This window comes from Pinus tabuliformis, chromosome X (genome assembly GCF_031772625.1).
Source record: "Pinus tabuliformis cultivar Carrire ecotype Pingquan chromosome X, CPIR1, whole genome shotgun sequence".
Taxonomy (NCBI): domain Eukaryota; kingdom Viridiplantae; phylum Streptophyta; class Pinopsida; order Pinales; family Pinaceae; genus Pinus; species Pinus tabuliformis.
The window spans coordinates 926,342,470-926,357,238 of record NC_142308.1 but is presented as its reverse complement, the minus strand read 5'-3'; the positions used below and the strand labels follow the sequence as shown (position 1 = coordinate 926,357,238).

Sequence of the window (14,769 nt, the reverse complement as noted above, 5' to 3'; positions counted from 1 at the left end):
GACCAATACTGTAATGGGAGGCCTGGGAGCCGTACCCATATAGGCCCAATGCTAATCTGCTCAGATTCGGGGTCAAACATGGGAGTCCAGCGTTTAAGGAGAACTGGAGCTTGTTGAAAATGCCATTGAGAGGATAAGATCCAATCAGTGTGGTCGGCTTGAACAAATTTTAAAGCAAACCATCCTCTTACTAAAATCTGTACTAAGGGGGCGTCCTTCAGATGGTGTCCCCAGATATCAGAAGTCCAGGCCTTCAACCTAGCAGCCGAGTATTTTCGTCCCCTGATGCGGCCCACCAGGACTTTGTCAGATTGATCCATGATATCGCCCCACTGTACATCCTCCTCAAGTCTGAGGAAGATATCTTCTGCTTTGGTCTTAAAACATCTGTTTTTCCTCTTAGGATCGGGAGCCAGGGATGAGTTCCAAGCTCGAGACGGTTGCGGGGAGGCTCACGAAACAGGTGGAGGAACAGAGAAGGATGAGGGGTCGGCGTAGCCACCGGAGGAGCACATCGGATCTGGGAGAGAAGTATAACGAGGGTGACAGCCAAGGAGAGGATCTGCAAACAGCGAGTCGGCGAAAGGGTTTATGGGAGGCGGCGCAGATCTGGAAAGCCACGGATCTGAAGCAGAGAAGGGGGCGGAAAGGGGGAAAGGGGGAGTGCATTCCACCGTAGATCCGAGGGTCGCCGGAGAAGAGAGAGTAGGCCTGGAAGGTGGATGGATTGGAAGAGTCGCCGGACAAGAGAGCGACGGATCCCCATTAGAAAAAGAAGTCGGATCTATATGCGGGCTATACATACCTTTGGAAATAGTTGGGGTGCGCCAGATAGATACGCCTTCCAGAGGATCAGCAGAGTAATCGACAGCTTCTTGTTCTTCCATGAGGACAGCAGGTTCTAGCGTGACAGAAGATCAGGGAGCAGGTGTCAAGGGCCTGATGCAGAGAAGCGAGATCGGCCAACAAAATAAGGGGGCAGGTGCGCCCGGTGAATGCAGGACACCAGGGAGTCTCGCAGGCTCAGGAAGCTGCAGAAAGTATCGTAAACCCTAGCTAGCCAAAACCCTCGCGTTCGAAACCCTTTCGCTCCATCTCCATTCTTCCGGTCTCGTTCCAGACATATCTTTAATTCATCATTTATATAAAGTTATTTATACTTATATTTAATTGAATAAACAATTAGTTATGAGTGGGATTTTCCTTTAAAATCCCACCTAATTGGTATCAGAGAGATTCCAATACAATGGATTTCGGTAGTGGCTTTTGATTTTTTTTCGTGTTTAATCTAACTTCGGAGGTAGATAACCCACGAATTTTTTTTTCCTCTTGGTGCAAGTTCCCATTTATTAATATTTTTGCATGACTTTATGTTTTATCAAAGGTGCATCGAGTTTAAAATTTGCCTTGTTCATTTTTTTCTTCTTCTCGACACCCTTAGACAGACCCATCTAAAGGGCCTCACACTCATTTAACCTAATTTTCCGTTGTCTTATTCATTTATTTTTATTTTTTTATTTTTTTTATCAACATCTTTAAGTGAGTCCACCTAAAGGGCCTCACACTCAATCGACTCAAATGTAGAGACTTGAACTTGATAGACCCAAAGAAAATTAAACCCACACCTCATGACAGAGGACCAATAATTGGTGAAAGAGCTTTTATTTTAGTTGGGAACTAAAACTTAAACCAATGAGCGAAGAATTATTTTTTCCCTTCGATCTACCTATCATTTCAAACAACATAGTAAGCTTCATAATTAGGGAATGTCTATTTGGCATGATTCCTCCCTCATATTGCAATCCGTGAAGACTACTCATTGTGATTCCTCAGGGAACGTTTATTTGACTTGCTTCCTCCCTCATATTGCAATCCATATAGCCTACTCATTGTGGTTCCTTAGAGATTTGAAGGTTTCCCCTCCATACACAAGTTGTGACCCTTGATCATTGTATTAGTTATTTAGCTTAATAGCATAGCCCTATAACATTATGATTTTTAACATCCATGATTCACTTTTTTGGTTCTTACATGAACTAAAGTTGGGCTAGATTCCACTATGATTTCTTAGTTATCAAGAATTGGGCACCTAATGAGACTAGTATTATCTATCTTCCATGGGTAATTGCTTCCACATCGACTTGGGTAATTGCTTCCACTTGGACTTTAGCATGAGCACTTACCGAATTTCGATCCCATTATGGAGAAGACAACTTTCGTAAGCACATTTTTGTGAAAGGTAATGGAAACTGAAATTGATATTACATATGTTTATTATTTTGCATTTTTTTTTGTAGCTTGGGGTGGAAATATTATTTAATCCTTGAGTATTTTTGGTGGTGTGTTCTCACTAGAAGGGAATTCTTAGAATCCACATTTTGTAATTACTACTCACATATATTTATATATGGCATTATCCCCAAACATTTTGAGCATTTTTGTAACACTACCTTAAGCCGTGATTTTTCTCACTAATGCATTTTCATTATAAGGTTGTTTTGGTATATGTGACTTTCGAAGTTTGTTTATATTTTTTTGGAAATCTCTTAGAGAATCAATGTCCCCATGCCAATTTTTTTTTGAAGTTCCTTTTGGAGACTCATAATCGCCCTTTCTACTTCAACAACTTTGTCATTTCAATGACCATGATGTATATGGTGTGATAGCCATTTAGAAACATGTTTGTAGGGAGGATTTCAATTGGTTTTGAGAATTATTCTATGGATTTGTGTTCCATGATCTACATCACTACCCCTCTCTCCATATAGCATTGAAGGCCAATGCTTATTTTCTTGGGTGGAATGATCGGGATTATAATCCCTAGGATTTCTATATATGTAATTATCTCCAATTATTATTTGTATCATGAGATTCTCATCATTAGTTTGGTGTGCGACTTATTTGTAGTTTCCTATTCTTATGACTAGTTGAGACTATATCTCAAACTAGATCTATTATTGCATTATTCATCCTATTTCTTGGGATCTTGCCTCTTGGTTTGTTGAGGTTGTTTCATTTATGAAAATCTATTTAAGTTTATGTTTGGTTTTAAAAAAAAATTAGGTTTGGATAATTGTATTGTTGTATGAACTCAAGTTCATGAGTGAGATTTTCCTAACCAGAAATCCAACATTGTTGTATATTCACAACAAAACATGCATGACAACAAGTCAAGTGAATACATTATTTGGCAATCTTAACTAAAATAAATATAAAAATTCATCAAACATTTTTCATCACAACCAAAATATCAAAAGGTAATCAAATAAAGTGTTCTAAACACAATAGGGTCCAAGTGAGGAAACAAGAGTGGCACATATAATCCCAAAGCAACATTCTCAGCCAAATTTGAATCATCCTTCCTTTTTAACATACTTCTATTTTCCACATCCTGTCATTTTCTATGTTTGGCTGTTTTGAAGCATCAACTACATTTACCTAACCTAGGTAGATCCTGTAAGTGGAAGTGTCAACTATCTTGGCCAAGATTCCCTAGTATTAAGTTGACAATCACCATCACATGTCAATGGGATAATTTCTTAAGCAATGGGAAATACCTCCATCCCTCATGAAGAAACTAGGGTCAACAAGATACTCAATGGGTGATACCTCCACCCTTGTTGCTAAAAACTAGGTTCAACACAATATATTAAGAATATTTCACAGCCAGAATTCTTAGAGTCGTGTCTTTGAACAAGCACTCTGGGTAAGCTATGTCTCATATTAAAACTAAAGTTACCATAGATCATAGCAATATTTGAAGTTGTAAATCAAATTATAAGTGAAACTTATATTTTACATTATCTTCTTGATGTCTATGACATCCAAGTTACATCAACACTATAGTCATTTGGCTATTTCATAGCTCATCAACCTAAATATAGCTCACTAGTAACTCATATCCATGAACATGTTAGAGAATCTAGGGAAAAGTAGTGTAAAGTGATTCTTCGTTGCTTGATAACAATTTGTGATGTCTTTTTAAAATTTATCTTCTTCTTCTTATTAATGTGTGTGTGTCATCAAACTCCTATTAAATCAAAATAACAAGAACACAAATTTTGGCTCTCTGCCACAAACAAACCCTCTCCACTCTTGAGATGAAAACCCTTTGTAAGATTTCTCTTATTGAAGCTTCTTATTTGAACAACTTCCAAACCCCAGACCCTTGACTAGGATATCCTCCAAGCATGAGTCAAATCCTTCCTCTTTCTACACTTATAACTTCCAGCACATGAACCTCTTCCTTCCAGTACTTTGCTCCTTAGTACTCCATCCTTTTATGATGCTTGTTTAAGCTAGGAAACCCTAGAACATGGGTTCCTCTACTTCGCTATAAGGAGGACCTTCCTCGCTTTTCTTGGAGACCTTGTAGACCTTATTATACCTCCAAATGAGATCTCTCAATATGTTGTCAAATCTGGGAGTGTATTTTTGTTGCACATGTGGACAAGAGCTTTAAGACAGTGTTCTTATCTTCGTTATTTCTTACTTCGTACCTTTTTGTTATTATAGTTGCATGAAAACCTTCATTCCTCTGCACGTGTGACTGTTTGAACCCTATAAATAATCCCCTTGACCTTCGTTGTCCTTCCTCCTTGCTTCACTATCCTAATAGACCTTTTTCCTTGGCTTCTCTTCGTCCTTCTTATCTCCTCTTGCTTGTGGATTTCAAAGCTTGTTGTGCATTTTCTTTTGGATTGGACAGACTCTATAAATAGAGGATTGTCCCTCCAATTAAGTCGAATTGACTGGTCGCCTTTAGGCCAACTTACAGTTTTCTCTTTCATTCATTTTCATTCGTTGATTTGCTGCTTGTAGACTTCGTTAATGACGGTAGAGGTTTTGACCATGCTTGGAGGTGTTCCCATGAGCTTGAATGTTGACATACATGATGTAACATGCCCTCTGTTAGCCTCCTATTGCAACAGGGTATCATTTTTCATGATTGACATTTTTACATGCCAAATATGTCATACTTTGCAAGCTGCAGTGTTCCATATTTCCAGAAGAGACCAAAGAAGAAAGCCATGAAGTGTGCTAGTCCAATGCCATTGCTGATTCCAATTTTTGATAAGCTGTTCCAGTTTTGAAGAGTTTTCATTTAAGGGAGGTCCAAACAGTTTAATCTTGGTCTCCCTAGGTTTCAATTTCCTGTTTTAGAATATAGAGAATGATATCTGTCCAAACAGTTTAATCTTGGCAGATTTGTAGATAGGTAGAGAATCAAAGGGACCCAACTGTTTAATCTGGGCCCTGGCAGAAATAAGTGTAGATTTAGATAGGAAGAATTCAAAATAAAAATTGTAAATCTGGGTTTGCAAGTCTAAGTGCACCCAATTCAAAAGAAGAAAAAATGTTAGGAGAGTAGGCTGGGTAGGTAGCTGTGTGGTTGCAAAATGATAATTTACGATCAATTTTGTGTTACAAAGTGCTTCATCTTTACAGATCACAGTGCAGGCAGTGTTCATGCAAAGGAGCTCAAAGGTGGACATAACTAACTCCCCCTTCTTCTAATTCCCCAAGTCACTTACTAACTTCCCAAAGAGGTCAAGATCTGCTTGATTCCTCTTACTTTCATCATCATCCATATCAGTTGCCTTGGTGAAGATCTGCTTCACTCAAGGATTTTATTTTTTCAAAGTCTTTTCCCCAAAATTAGCCTAAGGTCCCTGACCTTAGCGCTTGCTGATCACCTTCATATTAAATACTAATAGTATTATATAACTCCCTACTAGTTTTCCCCATTCCCCTATTAAAACTTTGTATATAAAATTCCCCTATGTAAATATCCCCTCCCTGGCAATATAGCCATATTTTTGTAAGTCTGGGAAAGAAAAGTCCATCTGTGGCTACTTTTAGCCCATCCGTGTCCAAGTAGGGATTAATCTGACACCTGGCCAGATTAATAACCTCTTCCCTAGCCCTAAAACCCTCAAAAACCCTCTTTCTGCCCCTAAACCAAAGTTTTGTGCACAAATCTTTAAACCCGCGCTCGTATTAACCCCATAAAACCCCTTTCCCTAAGTTTAAAGCCCCGCGCGCATTATTAAAATCGGGATATTCCCTGTATATTCCCCCGCCCTAACCCTCCGTCTCTTTGTCCGCCCCGCCAGCCATTAGATCTGGCCCGTCCCAGATCTACGGTGGGCGGGCCTTTTCGCGCGCCAACTGCCCGAGCTTTAGCGTCCGGGAGATGGGCGGTATTACCCGCCGTACTCCCGCCACGTCTCAGGCTCTAGGGTGTGGCAGAGCCCCTCCCCCCAAAACTGCCCAGGCGCTAAGGCGGTGCGCCCAATACTGCTTACCGCCATTTCCCTTGTGACATCACCCGCCTGCGTCACCCCCCTGCCCAGTCACCGCGACACATCGTCCGCCTGCGTGGCCCCCTGCCCAGTCACCTGCCACGTGGCCTCCTGCCACCATACCCTGCCACTGTACATGCCACGTCACCGTCCGTACATGATGATGTCATCATGATGACGTCATCCCGCCACGTCATCATGCTGACGTCACCCACCGTACGAAGTCACATCCGCTGACGTCATGCTAACATCATCAACACCTTTTGGCGCGAAGGAGCAAAAATCGCACTTCGGAGCCCCGGAATCAGTTTCTGAGGCAGTTTTAATGAGCGATTTGCGCCGCTAGATTTTTTGGGCCTGAATGGGGAATCTTCAGGGAATCTTTTCATTTTGCAGCCCCCAGGAAGCCCGAAAGGCGCCAAATGAACCATTTTTCTTCACGAAGCTTGCCGAGAGGAGCAGAAAACAGTTTTGAAGAAAACAGAGGCCGAGCAGCGGCCATTAAATGATGATTTAACACACAGCACGTCAGAGCAGCATCGGTTTATTGCCAAAGAGTATCAAAGGAATAAGAAAAGCCAAAGAGTATCAGCCGAAGATTTTTTAGGGGCTCGAAGCACCTGAACATTGATGAGCCCCCCCCAGAAAATCAAATCAAGAGGCATAAGCCCATCCTTGCCCTCAAATCACAGTTAAAGCTTTAAATGCAGACAAACAGCAAAAAGGCAGAAACCCATACACATTTATTTCAGAAAACACTGCAACAAGCCACCAAGGACAACATCATTTACTCAGTTTTGATACGGCGGCCCTGAGCGTAGCCCGAGATATTTTTTGCATTTATTTCTGGATAGGATTAGGTTAAGTAATCATCTTTCTTTCAGACCTGATTAGGTCAAGATGTAATAAAGGAACTCTGTAGATAGTTTTTCCCTATATATACCGCCCTCTACATTGTTACAAGGGTTGGTTGATTGAGAATTTTCACCAGAGACTCGCATTGTATACCTGATATTTTCTATAATCAAAGATTGCTGAAAGCTTGGAGAGCAAACTGACTGTTGTAAATGAATGTTTTTGGAGATATGAAGATGGAATTCTTGTGCTGCAGCCTGAAGCAATAAGTGCATCTTACCTCTGTTTTATTGTTTCCCACTATCTAAATAGCAGAAAGAATGAATAGCCTAGAATTAGTTTAAATACTCTCTATGCTCAATTTCTGCTATTTCTTTATGTTTTCCTCTGATTGAATTGGTTATGAATATGAATTCCTCCTGGCTCATGTTTACCCCAGTTCACCTGTGTTTGCCAATTATCTAGGGATTCTTTACTGCCCCTAGGTAGCGCTCTGTTACCTCCTCTGTTAACCTGATTGAGAGATTCTTAACTGCCTCTCATTACTTAGCATTCTTTCCATCATTTAAACCTGGAATATTGTTTCATGCTCAGCTATCTTGCTCTATTTTCCCTCTCTTATGACCGAAGAAACGCACCAGCAGTTCTCCTCCTCGACTCCATGCCCAATGGTTTGAAACTTCTAGACTATGCCTTACCTCTCTGTCTGAAAACATCAATTTTCCCACCGAAAACAAAACAAAACCCTCTGAACTCGAGACCTAGCCTAAAATCCTTTTCAACAAAGCTAAATCATAAAGAGAGAGCCCTCTCTAATTGCAGGTTGGCTAGAACCTGCAGTCCAAAGTTGGTATGTGGTTACCTCGGCCGTATCATTTTCCAGAGCTTAAGGACAACCTGAGTGATAACATAATGGCGACTCCACTGGGGAACTTCCTCAGATAGTTTCACGAAGATAACATAATGGCGACTTCGTTGGGGAACTTCCTCAGATAGTTTCACGAAGATAACATAATGGCGACTCCGCTGGGGAAACTTCCTCAGATAGTTTCACGAAGAAGGTAAGAAAGCTCTGCTGAGACCATAAATCAAACTTCCCAACTGTTGTTTATCTCTTAAAACTACAGATGAAGCCTGAATGTCAGCAAGGAAGCCTTTGAGACTTTTTTTTGCTTTGCATTAACAAGAGTAAATAAATGCTGCTTCAGTCAATCTTCATGCTAGTTTTAAGTTACAAACAAGCTGTCTCATATTTTAATTAGTCCCTTGTTGATTACAAAAACATTCCAAGGAAAAATACCCAAAAAACAATTCGGAAGTTGGCTCCCAAGAAAAATCCACGATATACAAGGTCAAATCCAGATCCCGACCCTCCAGCTGTTTTTGAAAACCATAATATAATCTCGAAAATCCTTAGGAAGCAAGAAAGACAGGAGAATTTTGCTGATTTGAGCCCTGAAGCAACTTACCCTAGCTGTATTCTGACTCCTGTCAAGGTTTTGTTCCGTTCAACCCCTATTTCCCTTAGTTCATCATCTACATCCCGTAGTACTCCTTCCACACCTTCATTCACTGCACATACTAACACTACTGTTGTTTCTAGCGTTCCAGTTACTCCTGTGATCCCCGTTACTCCAGTTGTTCCATTTATCCCCGTTGTTCCACTTATACCTACCAATATGGCTAATAGATATGCACCCCTGCAATTACCTGCTAATGCTGGGGCTTTACCTCAAGAGTACCAATCTAAAATCACATATTTTGACAGCACCGGTCCTTTCACAACCCTTCAGCACACCAAAAAGATGTAAGACTATTTTGAAAACTATGAGATAGACGATGATAGCGTGAGAATGAGAATTTTTGTTCAGAGTTTGACAGGTGATGTAAGAACTTGGTTCAGATCACTTGCTGCAAATTCCATAACCACCCCAGATGAGATTTACCAATCCTTTACCAACAGATGGGAGAAAAAGAAAGACCCCTTGCACATACTAGCTGAATATGATACGATCAAACGAGGTCCCCAAGAGACTGTTTTGGAGTACTGTGCAAGATTCAATAATGTATATAACGCAATACCACAGAACTTAAGGCCTCCACCCGATCTGGCCTTGTACAAATTTCCCGATGGGTTCGACCTGGATATGGCATACCAGTTAAAAGAAAGAGCTCCTCAAACCCTTGCGGACATGCAAAATGTTGTTGTTAGCGTAGAAGCCAATTTAATTGCCAAAAGAAACAGAGCTAGAATGGAAAGAAGAACCACCTTTAAGGAAGAACCCTCAGCTTTTGATCAAAAGCTTGATGCTATCATCAATGGCTTGCAAAGGCTAGGAGAAAGAGTAGAAAATGTTGAGAGAAAAGCATCATGGGAAGGACAACAGTCTAATACCATAAGGAACCCAAATTTTAGGAAAACGCAGAACACAAATGCTGGTAGGCCTAACCAAGATCATGATATAAGACCCCCTTTCCAAGATAATTATGTTGAAGGATCTACTTCTAGTGAACCCATAGAGGACACTCACATGAACTTAATGGATCTAAAGGGTGAGCACCAAACTGTCATGTCCCAAGAAGACCAAAATAAAACCAATTACAATCAGTTTCAGACTAGGTCTGGCGAGTCTTTTGATTTTAAACAAGGTTATGATACCGCTGTGTATGAAGTACACAAACAATATAAGCTGAGAACTAGGACCATTGACATTTCTGAACCTAGTAAAACAAAGGAAGGCAAACAACCCAGCAAGACTAAAGGCAAGGCTGTCATAACAGAACCAGCTGATATACCTGTTCCAAACCCGCATCAAGTGACTGTAGAAGACATAACAGAAATACAACATTCCAAAGATCAGCCTTTGCCACCTTCTTCCTCGAAAGAAAGCTCGAACAGGGTTCCCAAAAACTTTCCTGAAGTTGAAAAACCACAAGCAAAAACTTCCCATAGCAGTGATAAACAAGAGCAAAACGCAGACAATTCAAATGAAAAAGAAAAATCTCCCATTATCAACACCAAGACTCCACTGGAATATCCATTTAACTTAGAGACAGAAATAGCTAAGTTAAAAATATCCATTCCCCTCTCAGAATTGGCTAAACACGATGTATATAGGCAGCAAATTCAAAGATCACTTCAAATGCCAGAGGTTAAGGATGATGTAAATGTTTTAGACGACACCCCAGAGCTGCTATTTGGCCCAGAAGTTAACGGAAAATCAACACATGGACTTGTCCCACCCTTTTATGTCAGTTTGCATATACATGACAAAGTTTTGCACAATGCTATGTTTGACTCAAGGGCATCGCACAATCTTATGCCCAAAGCAGTTATGGAAAAACTGAATCTTGATGTTACAAGACCTTACAAAGATCTGTACTCATTTGACTCAAGTCAAGTGAAATGTTTAGGCCTCATCAAAGACGTGTGTCTCCTTAGTCCAATATCCCAACAAGACCATCCTCATGGATGTAGTGGTTGCTGACATTCCACCAAAGTACGGTATGCTCCTGTCAAGATCATGGGGAGCAAAGCTCCAAGGATCCCTTCAATTAGACCTTTCCTATGCCACCATTTCAGTCTTTGGGCAACCAAAGAGACTGTATAGAGAAACGCTCATGAAATATGTGGTAAGTAGTGAGAGCAAGCCTGAAAATTTTCCCATTTACTCAATCCACTCTGATATGGATTCCTTTATTTTGTTTAATGATGATACAAATGTTTCAATTGATAATGAGCCCTTCGCTCTAGAGCAACAAGCACACATCAACGAAGAATCAGTTGCTCATACCCTCGAAACTGTCACAACAGCTAATGCAACCAGCATACCAAAAGAACTTTCCCAAACAGAAGTTTCGAATCTGCCCAATCCTAAGCTGACTGACACTTTAGGCATCAACCACAAACAGGAAATCACATGGTATTTAGAATTTGATGGCTCTATCAACAAGTTAGGAGCAGGGGCAGGTGTATGGATTCACAACACATATAACAACCATGCAGAAGGTCATGCCTACAGACTAAACTTCAAATGCACAAATAACATGGCAGAGTATGAGGCTCTGCTTTTAGGCCTTAAACTCCTCAGAGCTCTGGGAGCTGCAAAAGTGTCTATTTTAGGAGACTTTGATTTAATCATACAACAGATGAAAGGCAATTTTGTAACCAACGACAACAGAATGAGAGCATATAGGACCGCTGCTACTAATATACTCCAGGCATTCACTGAATTCAAGCTTGACAAGATTTCAAGAAATCACAACATTCATGCACACAGCCTAGCCACCTTTGCTAGTACATGCAAGCTTCCTTTTGACCCAAACCATCACTTCACAGCTGAAATAAAACATAGCCCCGCAGTCCCAAATAACGTTAAAGATTGGCAAGTATTCGAAAATGATGCCCAGATTAACAATTTCCTCACCCTTGAGCATGAGTTTTCGAACATTAACATTGACATGGATGCTATGACAGATCCAGAACACCAAACAAATGAAAATCAGCAAGATATAACGGCTGCAACAGTCAAGCAAATCCTGAAACCAACTATTTTTGGCAAAGAAAACATAGAACAGCTAAAACAAATACACTTGGAAGATATAGCCAAAACAGAGGCAGACATCATTGACTTAAAGGATAACTTTCTGCCTGCTAGCCTAACCCCATTAGAAGACATGTTTGATGCTAATGATGTGCCCAGAAAGCCAAAATTGCAGCCCATAAACACTGAGATAGAGGAACATAACATTGGGACAGTAGAAAAGCCAAAAATGATCAAACTGTCCAAAAACTTACCACCCGATCAAAATCCCAAGTATATTGACTTATTCAAAGAGTTCCAAGATGTATTTGCTTGGAGCTATGAGGATCTGAAATCCTACGACACCTCAGTGATCCAACACACCATTCCTTTAAAACCAAACCAAAAACCCTTCAAGCAGAAACTTAGAAGAATTAACCCTATGCTTCTCCCCCCGATTGAGAAGGAAGTAAACAGGATGTTTGAAGCAGGCATCATAGCACCCATCAGATTTTCTGAATGGGTGTCCAATCTTGTTCCTATGAGGAAAAAGACAGGCGAAATCAGACTTTGTGTAGATCTCAGAAATTTAAACCAAGTATCCCTAAAAGACCATTACCCTTTGCCCAAAATGGATCACATCTTGCAGAGAGTAGTGGGATGATATAGAATCTCTTTGCTAGATGGTTTTTCAGGTTTCAACCAAATACTGGTTCACCCAGATGACCAAGACAAAACTGCTTTTACTACACCCTAGGGAACATTCAAGTATGTAAAGATGCCATTTGGTCTTAAAAACGCTGGTGCTACCTTTCAACGAGCAATGGATATTGCTTTCGCCAAAGAAATACATGACTTTCTAGTTGTCTACCTTGATGACTTAACCCCATTTTCCAAATCTGATGAAGAACACCTCAAGCATCTTAGGCAAATTTTCATGACATGTAGGAAATATGGCATTTCCTTGAACCCCAAGAAGTCTCTGTTTGGCCTTGAAGAAGGCAAATTACTTGGCCACATCATATCAAAGGATGGGATCAGAATTGATCCTGAAAGAATACAAGCCATCCTCCAAATCCCATTTCCAAGAAACATTAAAGAGCTACAAGCATTCCTTGGGAAAATCAACTTCTTGAGAAGATTTATTCCAAATCTAGTTGAGCTGATAAGATTGTTAAGCAACATGTTAAAGAAGGATGCCAAGGTAAAATGGTCTCTTGAAACCAAGCAAGCATTTGAGAGTATCAAATCAGCCTTAACACAAACCCCTGTCCTAACTAGCCCACAGTTTGACAAAGATTTTATCATATTTTCATTTGCATCTGATCACACTATAGCTGCTGTCCTTTTGCAAAAGGATGAACAGGGAGCTGAAAAACCAATCGCTTTTTTCAGCCGAGCCTTAAGAGACGCCCCTTTGAAGTACCCAATAATGGAAAAGCAGGCCTACGCACTGGTTAAGGCCATCAAGGATTTCAGAGTGTACATACTATATTCACACGTGATTGCCTATGTCCCACATGCTGCTGTAAAAGACATATTGACTCAAGAAGGATTAGAAGGAAAAAGAGGCAAGCGGATTGCAAACATCCTTGAATATGACATAGAAATAAAACCAACCAAGCTGATAAAGGGACAAGGTTTAGCTAAACTGATGTCCGAGACGAATTTTCAAGCCTTAGAAATTAACCAACTGGACAATGAACCGGAGCTGGCGACTCCACAGATCAGTGAAATCTTTTTACAATCCCCATGGTACGTTGATATATGCTTTGTATTGTTAAACCTGTGTGCTCCCCCAGGATTATCCAGAACCAAGAAAAGATTTTTGAAAATGAAGGCTTTAAAGTTTTGTGTTATAGATGGTGTATTATTTTGGATAAATCATGAAGGTATATTGCTTAATTGTTTAACCATGAATGAAACTAACAATGTCATGGAAGAATTCCATGCAGGTGACTGTGGAGGACATCTATATTGGAAGTCCACTGCTGATAAAATTCTAAGGGCTGGTTTTTATTGGCCCTCTCTTTTTGCAGATGTAAAGAAGTTCGCCATGTCATGTCACAAATGCCAAATTTTTGAGGGCAAGAGAAAGTTATTGCCCCTGCCCCTCAAACCCATCTCCACAAAAAAACCTTTTCAACAATGGGGTCTTGACTTCATTGGAGAAATCCATCCCTCTTCCTCAGGCCAGCACAAATGGATCCTAACAGCCACCGACTATTTCACTAAGTGGGTTGAAGCCATTCCCTGTAGACAAGCCAAGGATACCATCATTATCTAATTCCTTGAGTGCAATATCCTTTCCAGATTTGGCTGCCCTGAGAAAATCATCACTGACAATGCCGCTGCCTTTAAGTCCAAAAAGATGATCAATTTTTGCCACAGATTTCATATTACCTTGGGCCACTCCACAACCTATTACCCTCAAGGCAATGGCTTGGCCGAATCATCTAACAAAAGCCTCATCAACATCATAAAGAAAGTGCTGGAAGAAAACAAGAAGAACTGGCACAAAAAGCTGGTAAATGCCCTATGGGCAGACAGACTGTCAAGCAAAAGATCAATTGGGATGAGCCCTTATGAGCTAGTATATGGCATGGAAGCCAGATTTCCTTCATCCCTGGGCATTCCTACTATCAAGCTGTTACAAGAGATTCAGGCTGAACAGAATGACATTCAAAGAAGAATCAATCAGACCATCCATCTGCAGCAAACCAGAGAACAAGTTTATGACAGAGCTCAGATTGTGCAAGAAAAGCTCAAAAAGATGTTTGATAAAAGAGCTAAGGCTGAGGATTTCAATGTTGGTGACAAAGTCCTAAGATGGGACTCAAGAAGGGAAGACAAGGGCAAACATGCCAAGTTTGATTTTCTATGGAGAGGTCCATTGGTTATTTCTGCTGTTCAGGGAAATAACACTTATTTTCTTAGATCTGTAGAGGATTGTTCTGCTGAAGAAGGCCCTGTCAATGGCCGTATGTTGAAGCATTACCATGACCCCTTTTAAAGGGACACAATGCAGCTTTGTATATATCTTTGTACAGTCTTATTTGTATATATCAGCACTTTGTTTTCATTTT

At 40.5% G+C, this 14,769-nt stretch overlaps 1 pseudogene; it reads left to right on the top strand.

Moving 5' to 3' along the window:
• The first annotated feature begins 885 nt into the window (after positions 1-885).
• LOC149142712 (leucine-rich repeat extensin-like protein 6) overlaps positions 886-14,769 on the top strand; it is a 106,442-nt pseudogene continuing 92,558 nt past the window's right edge.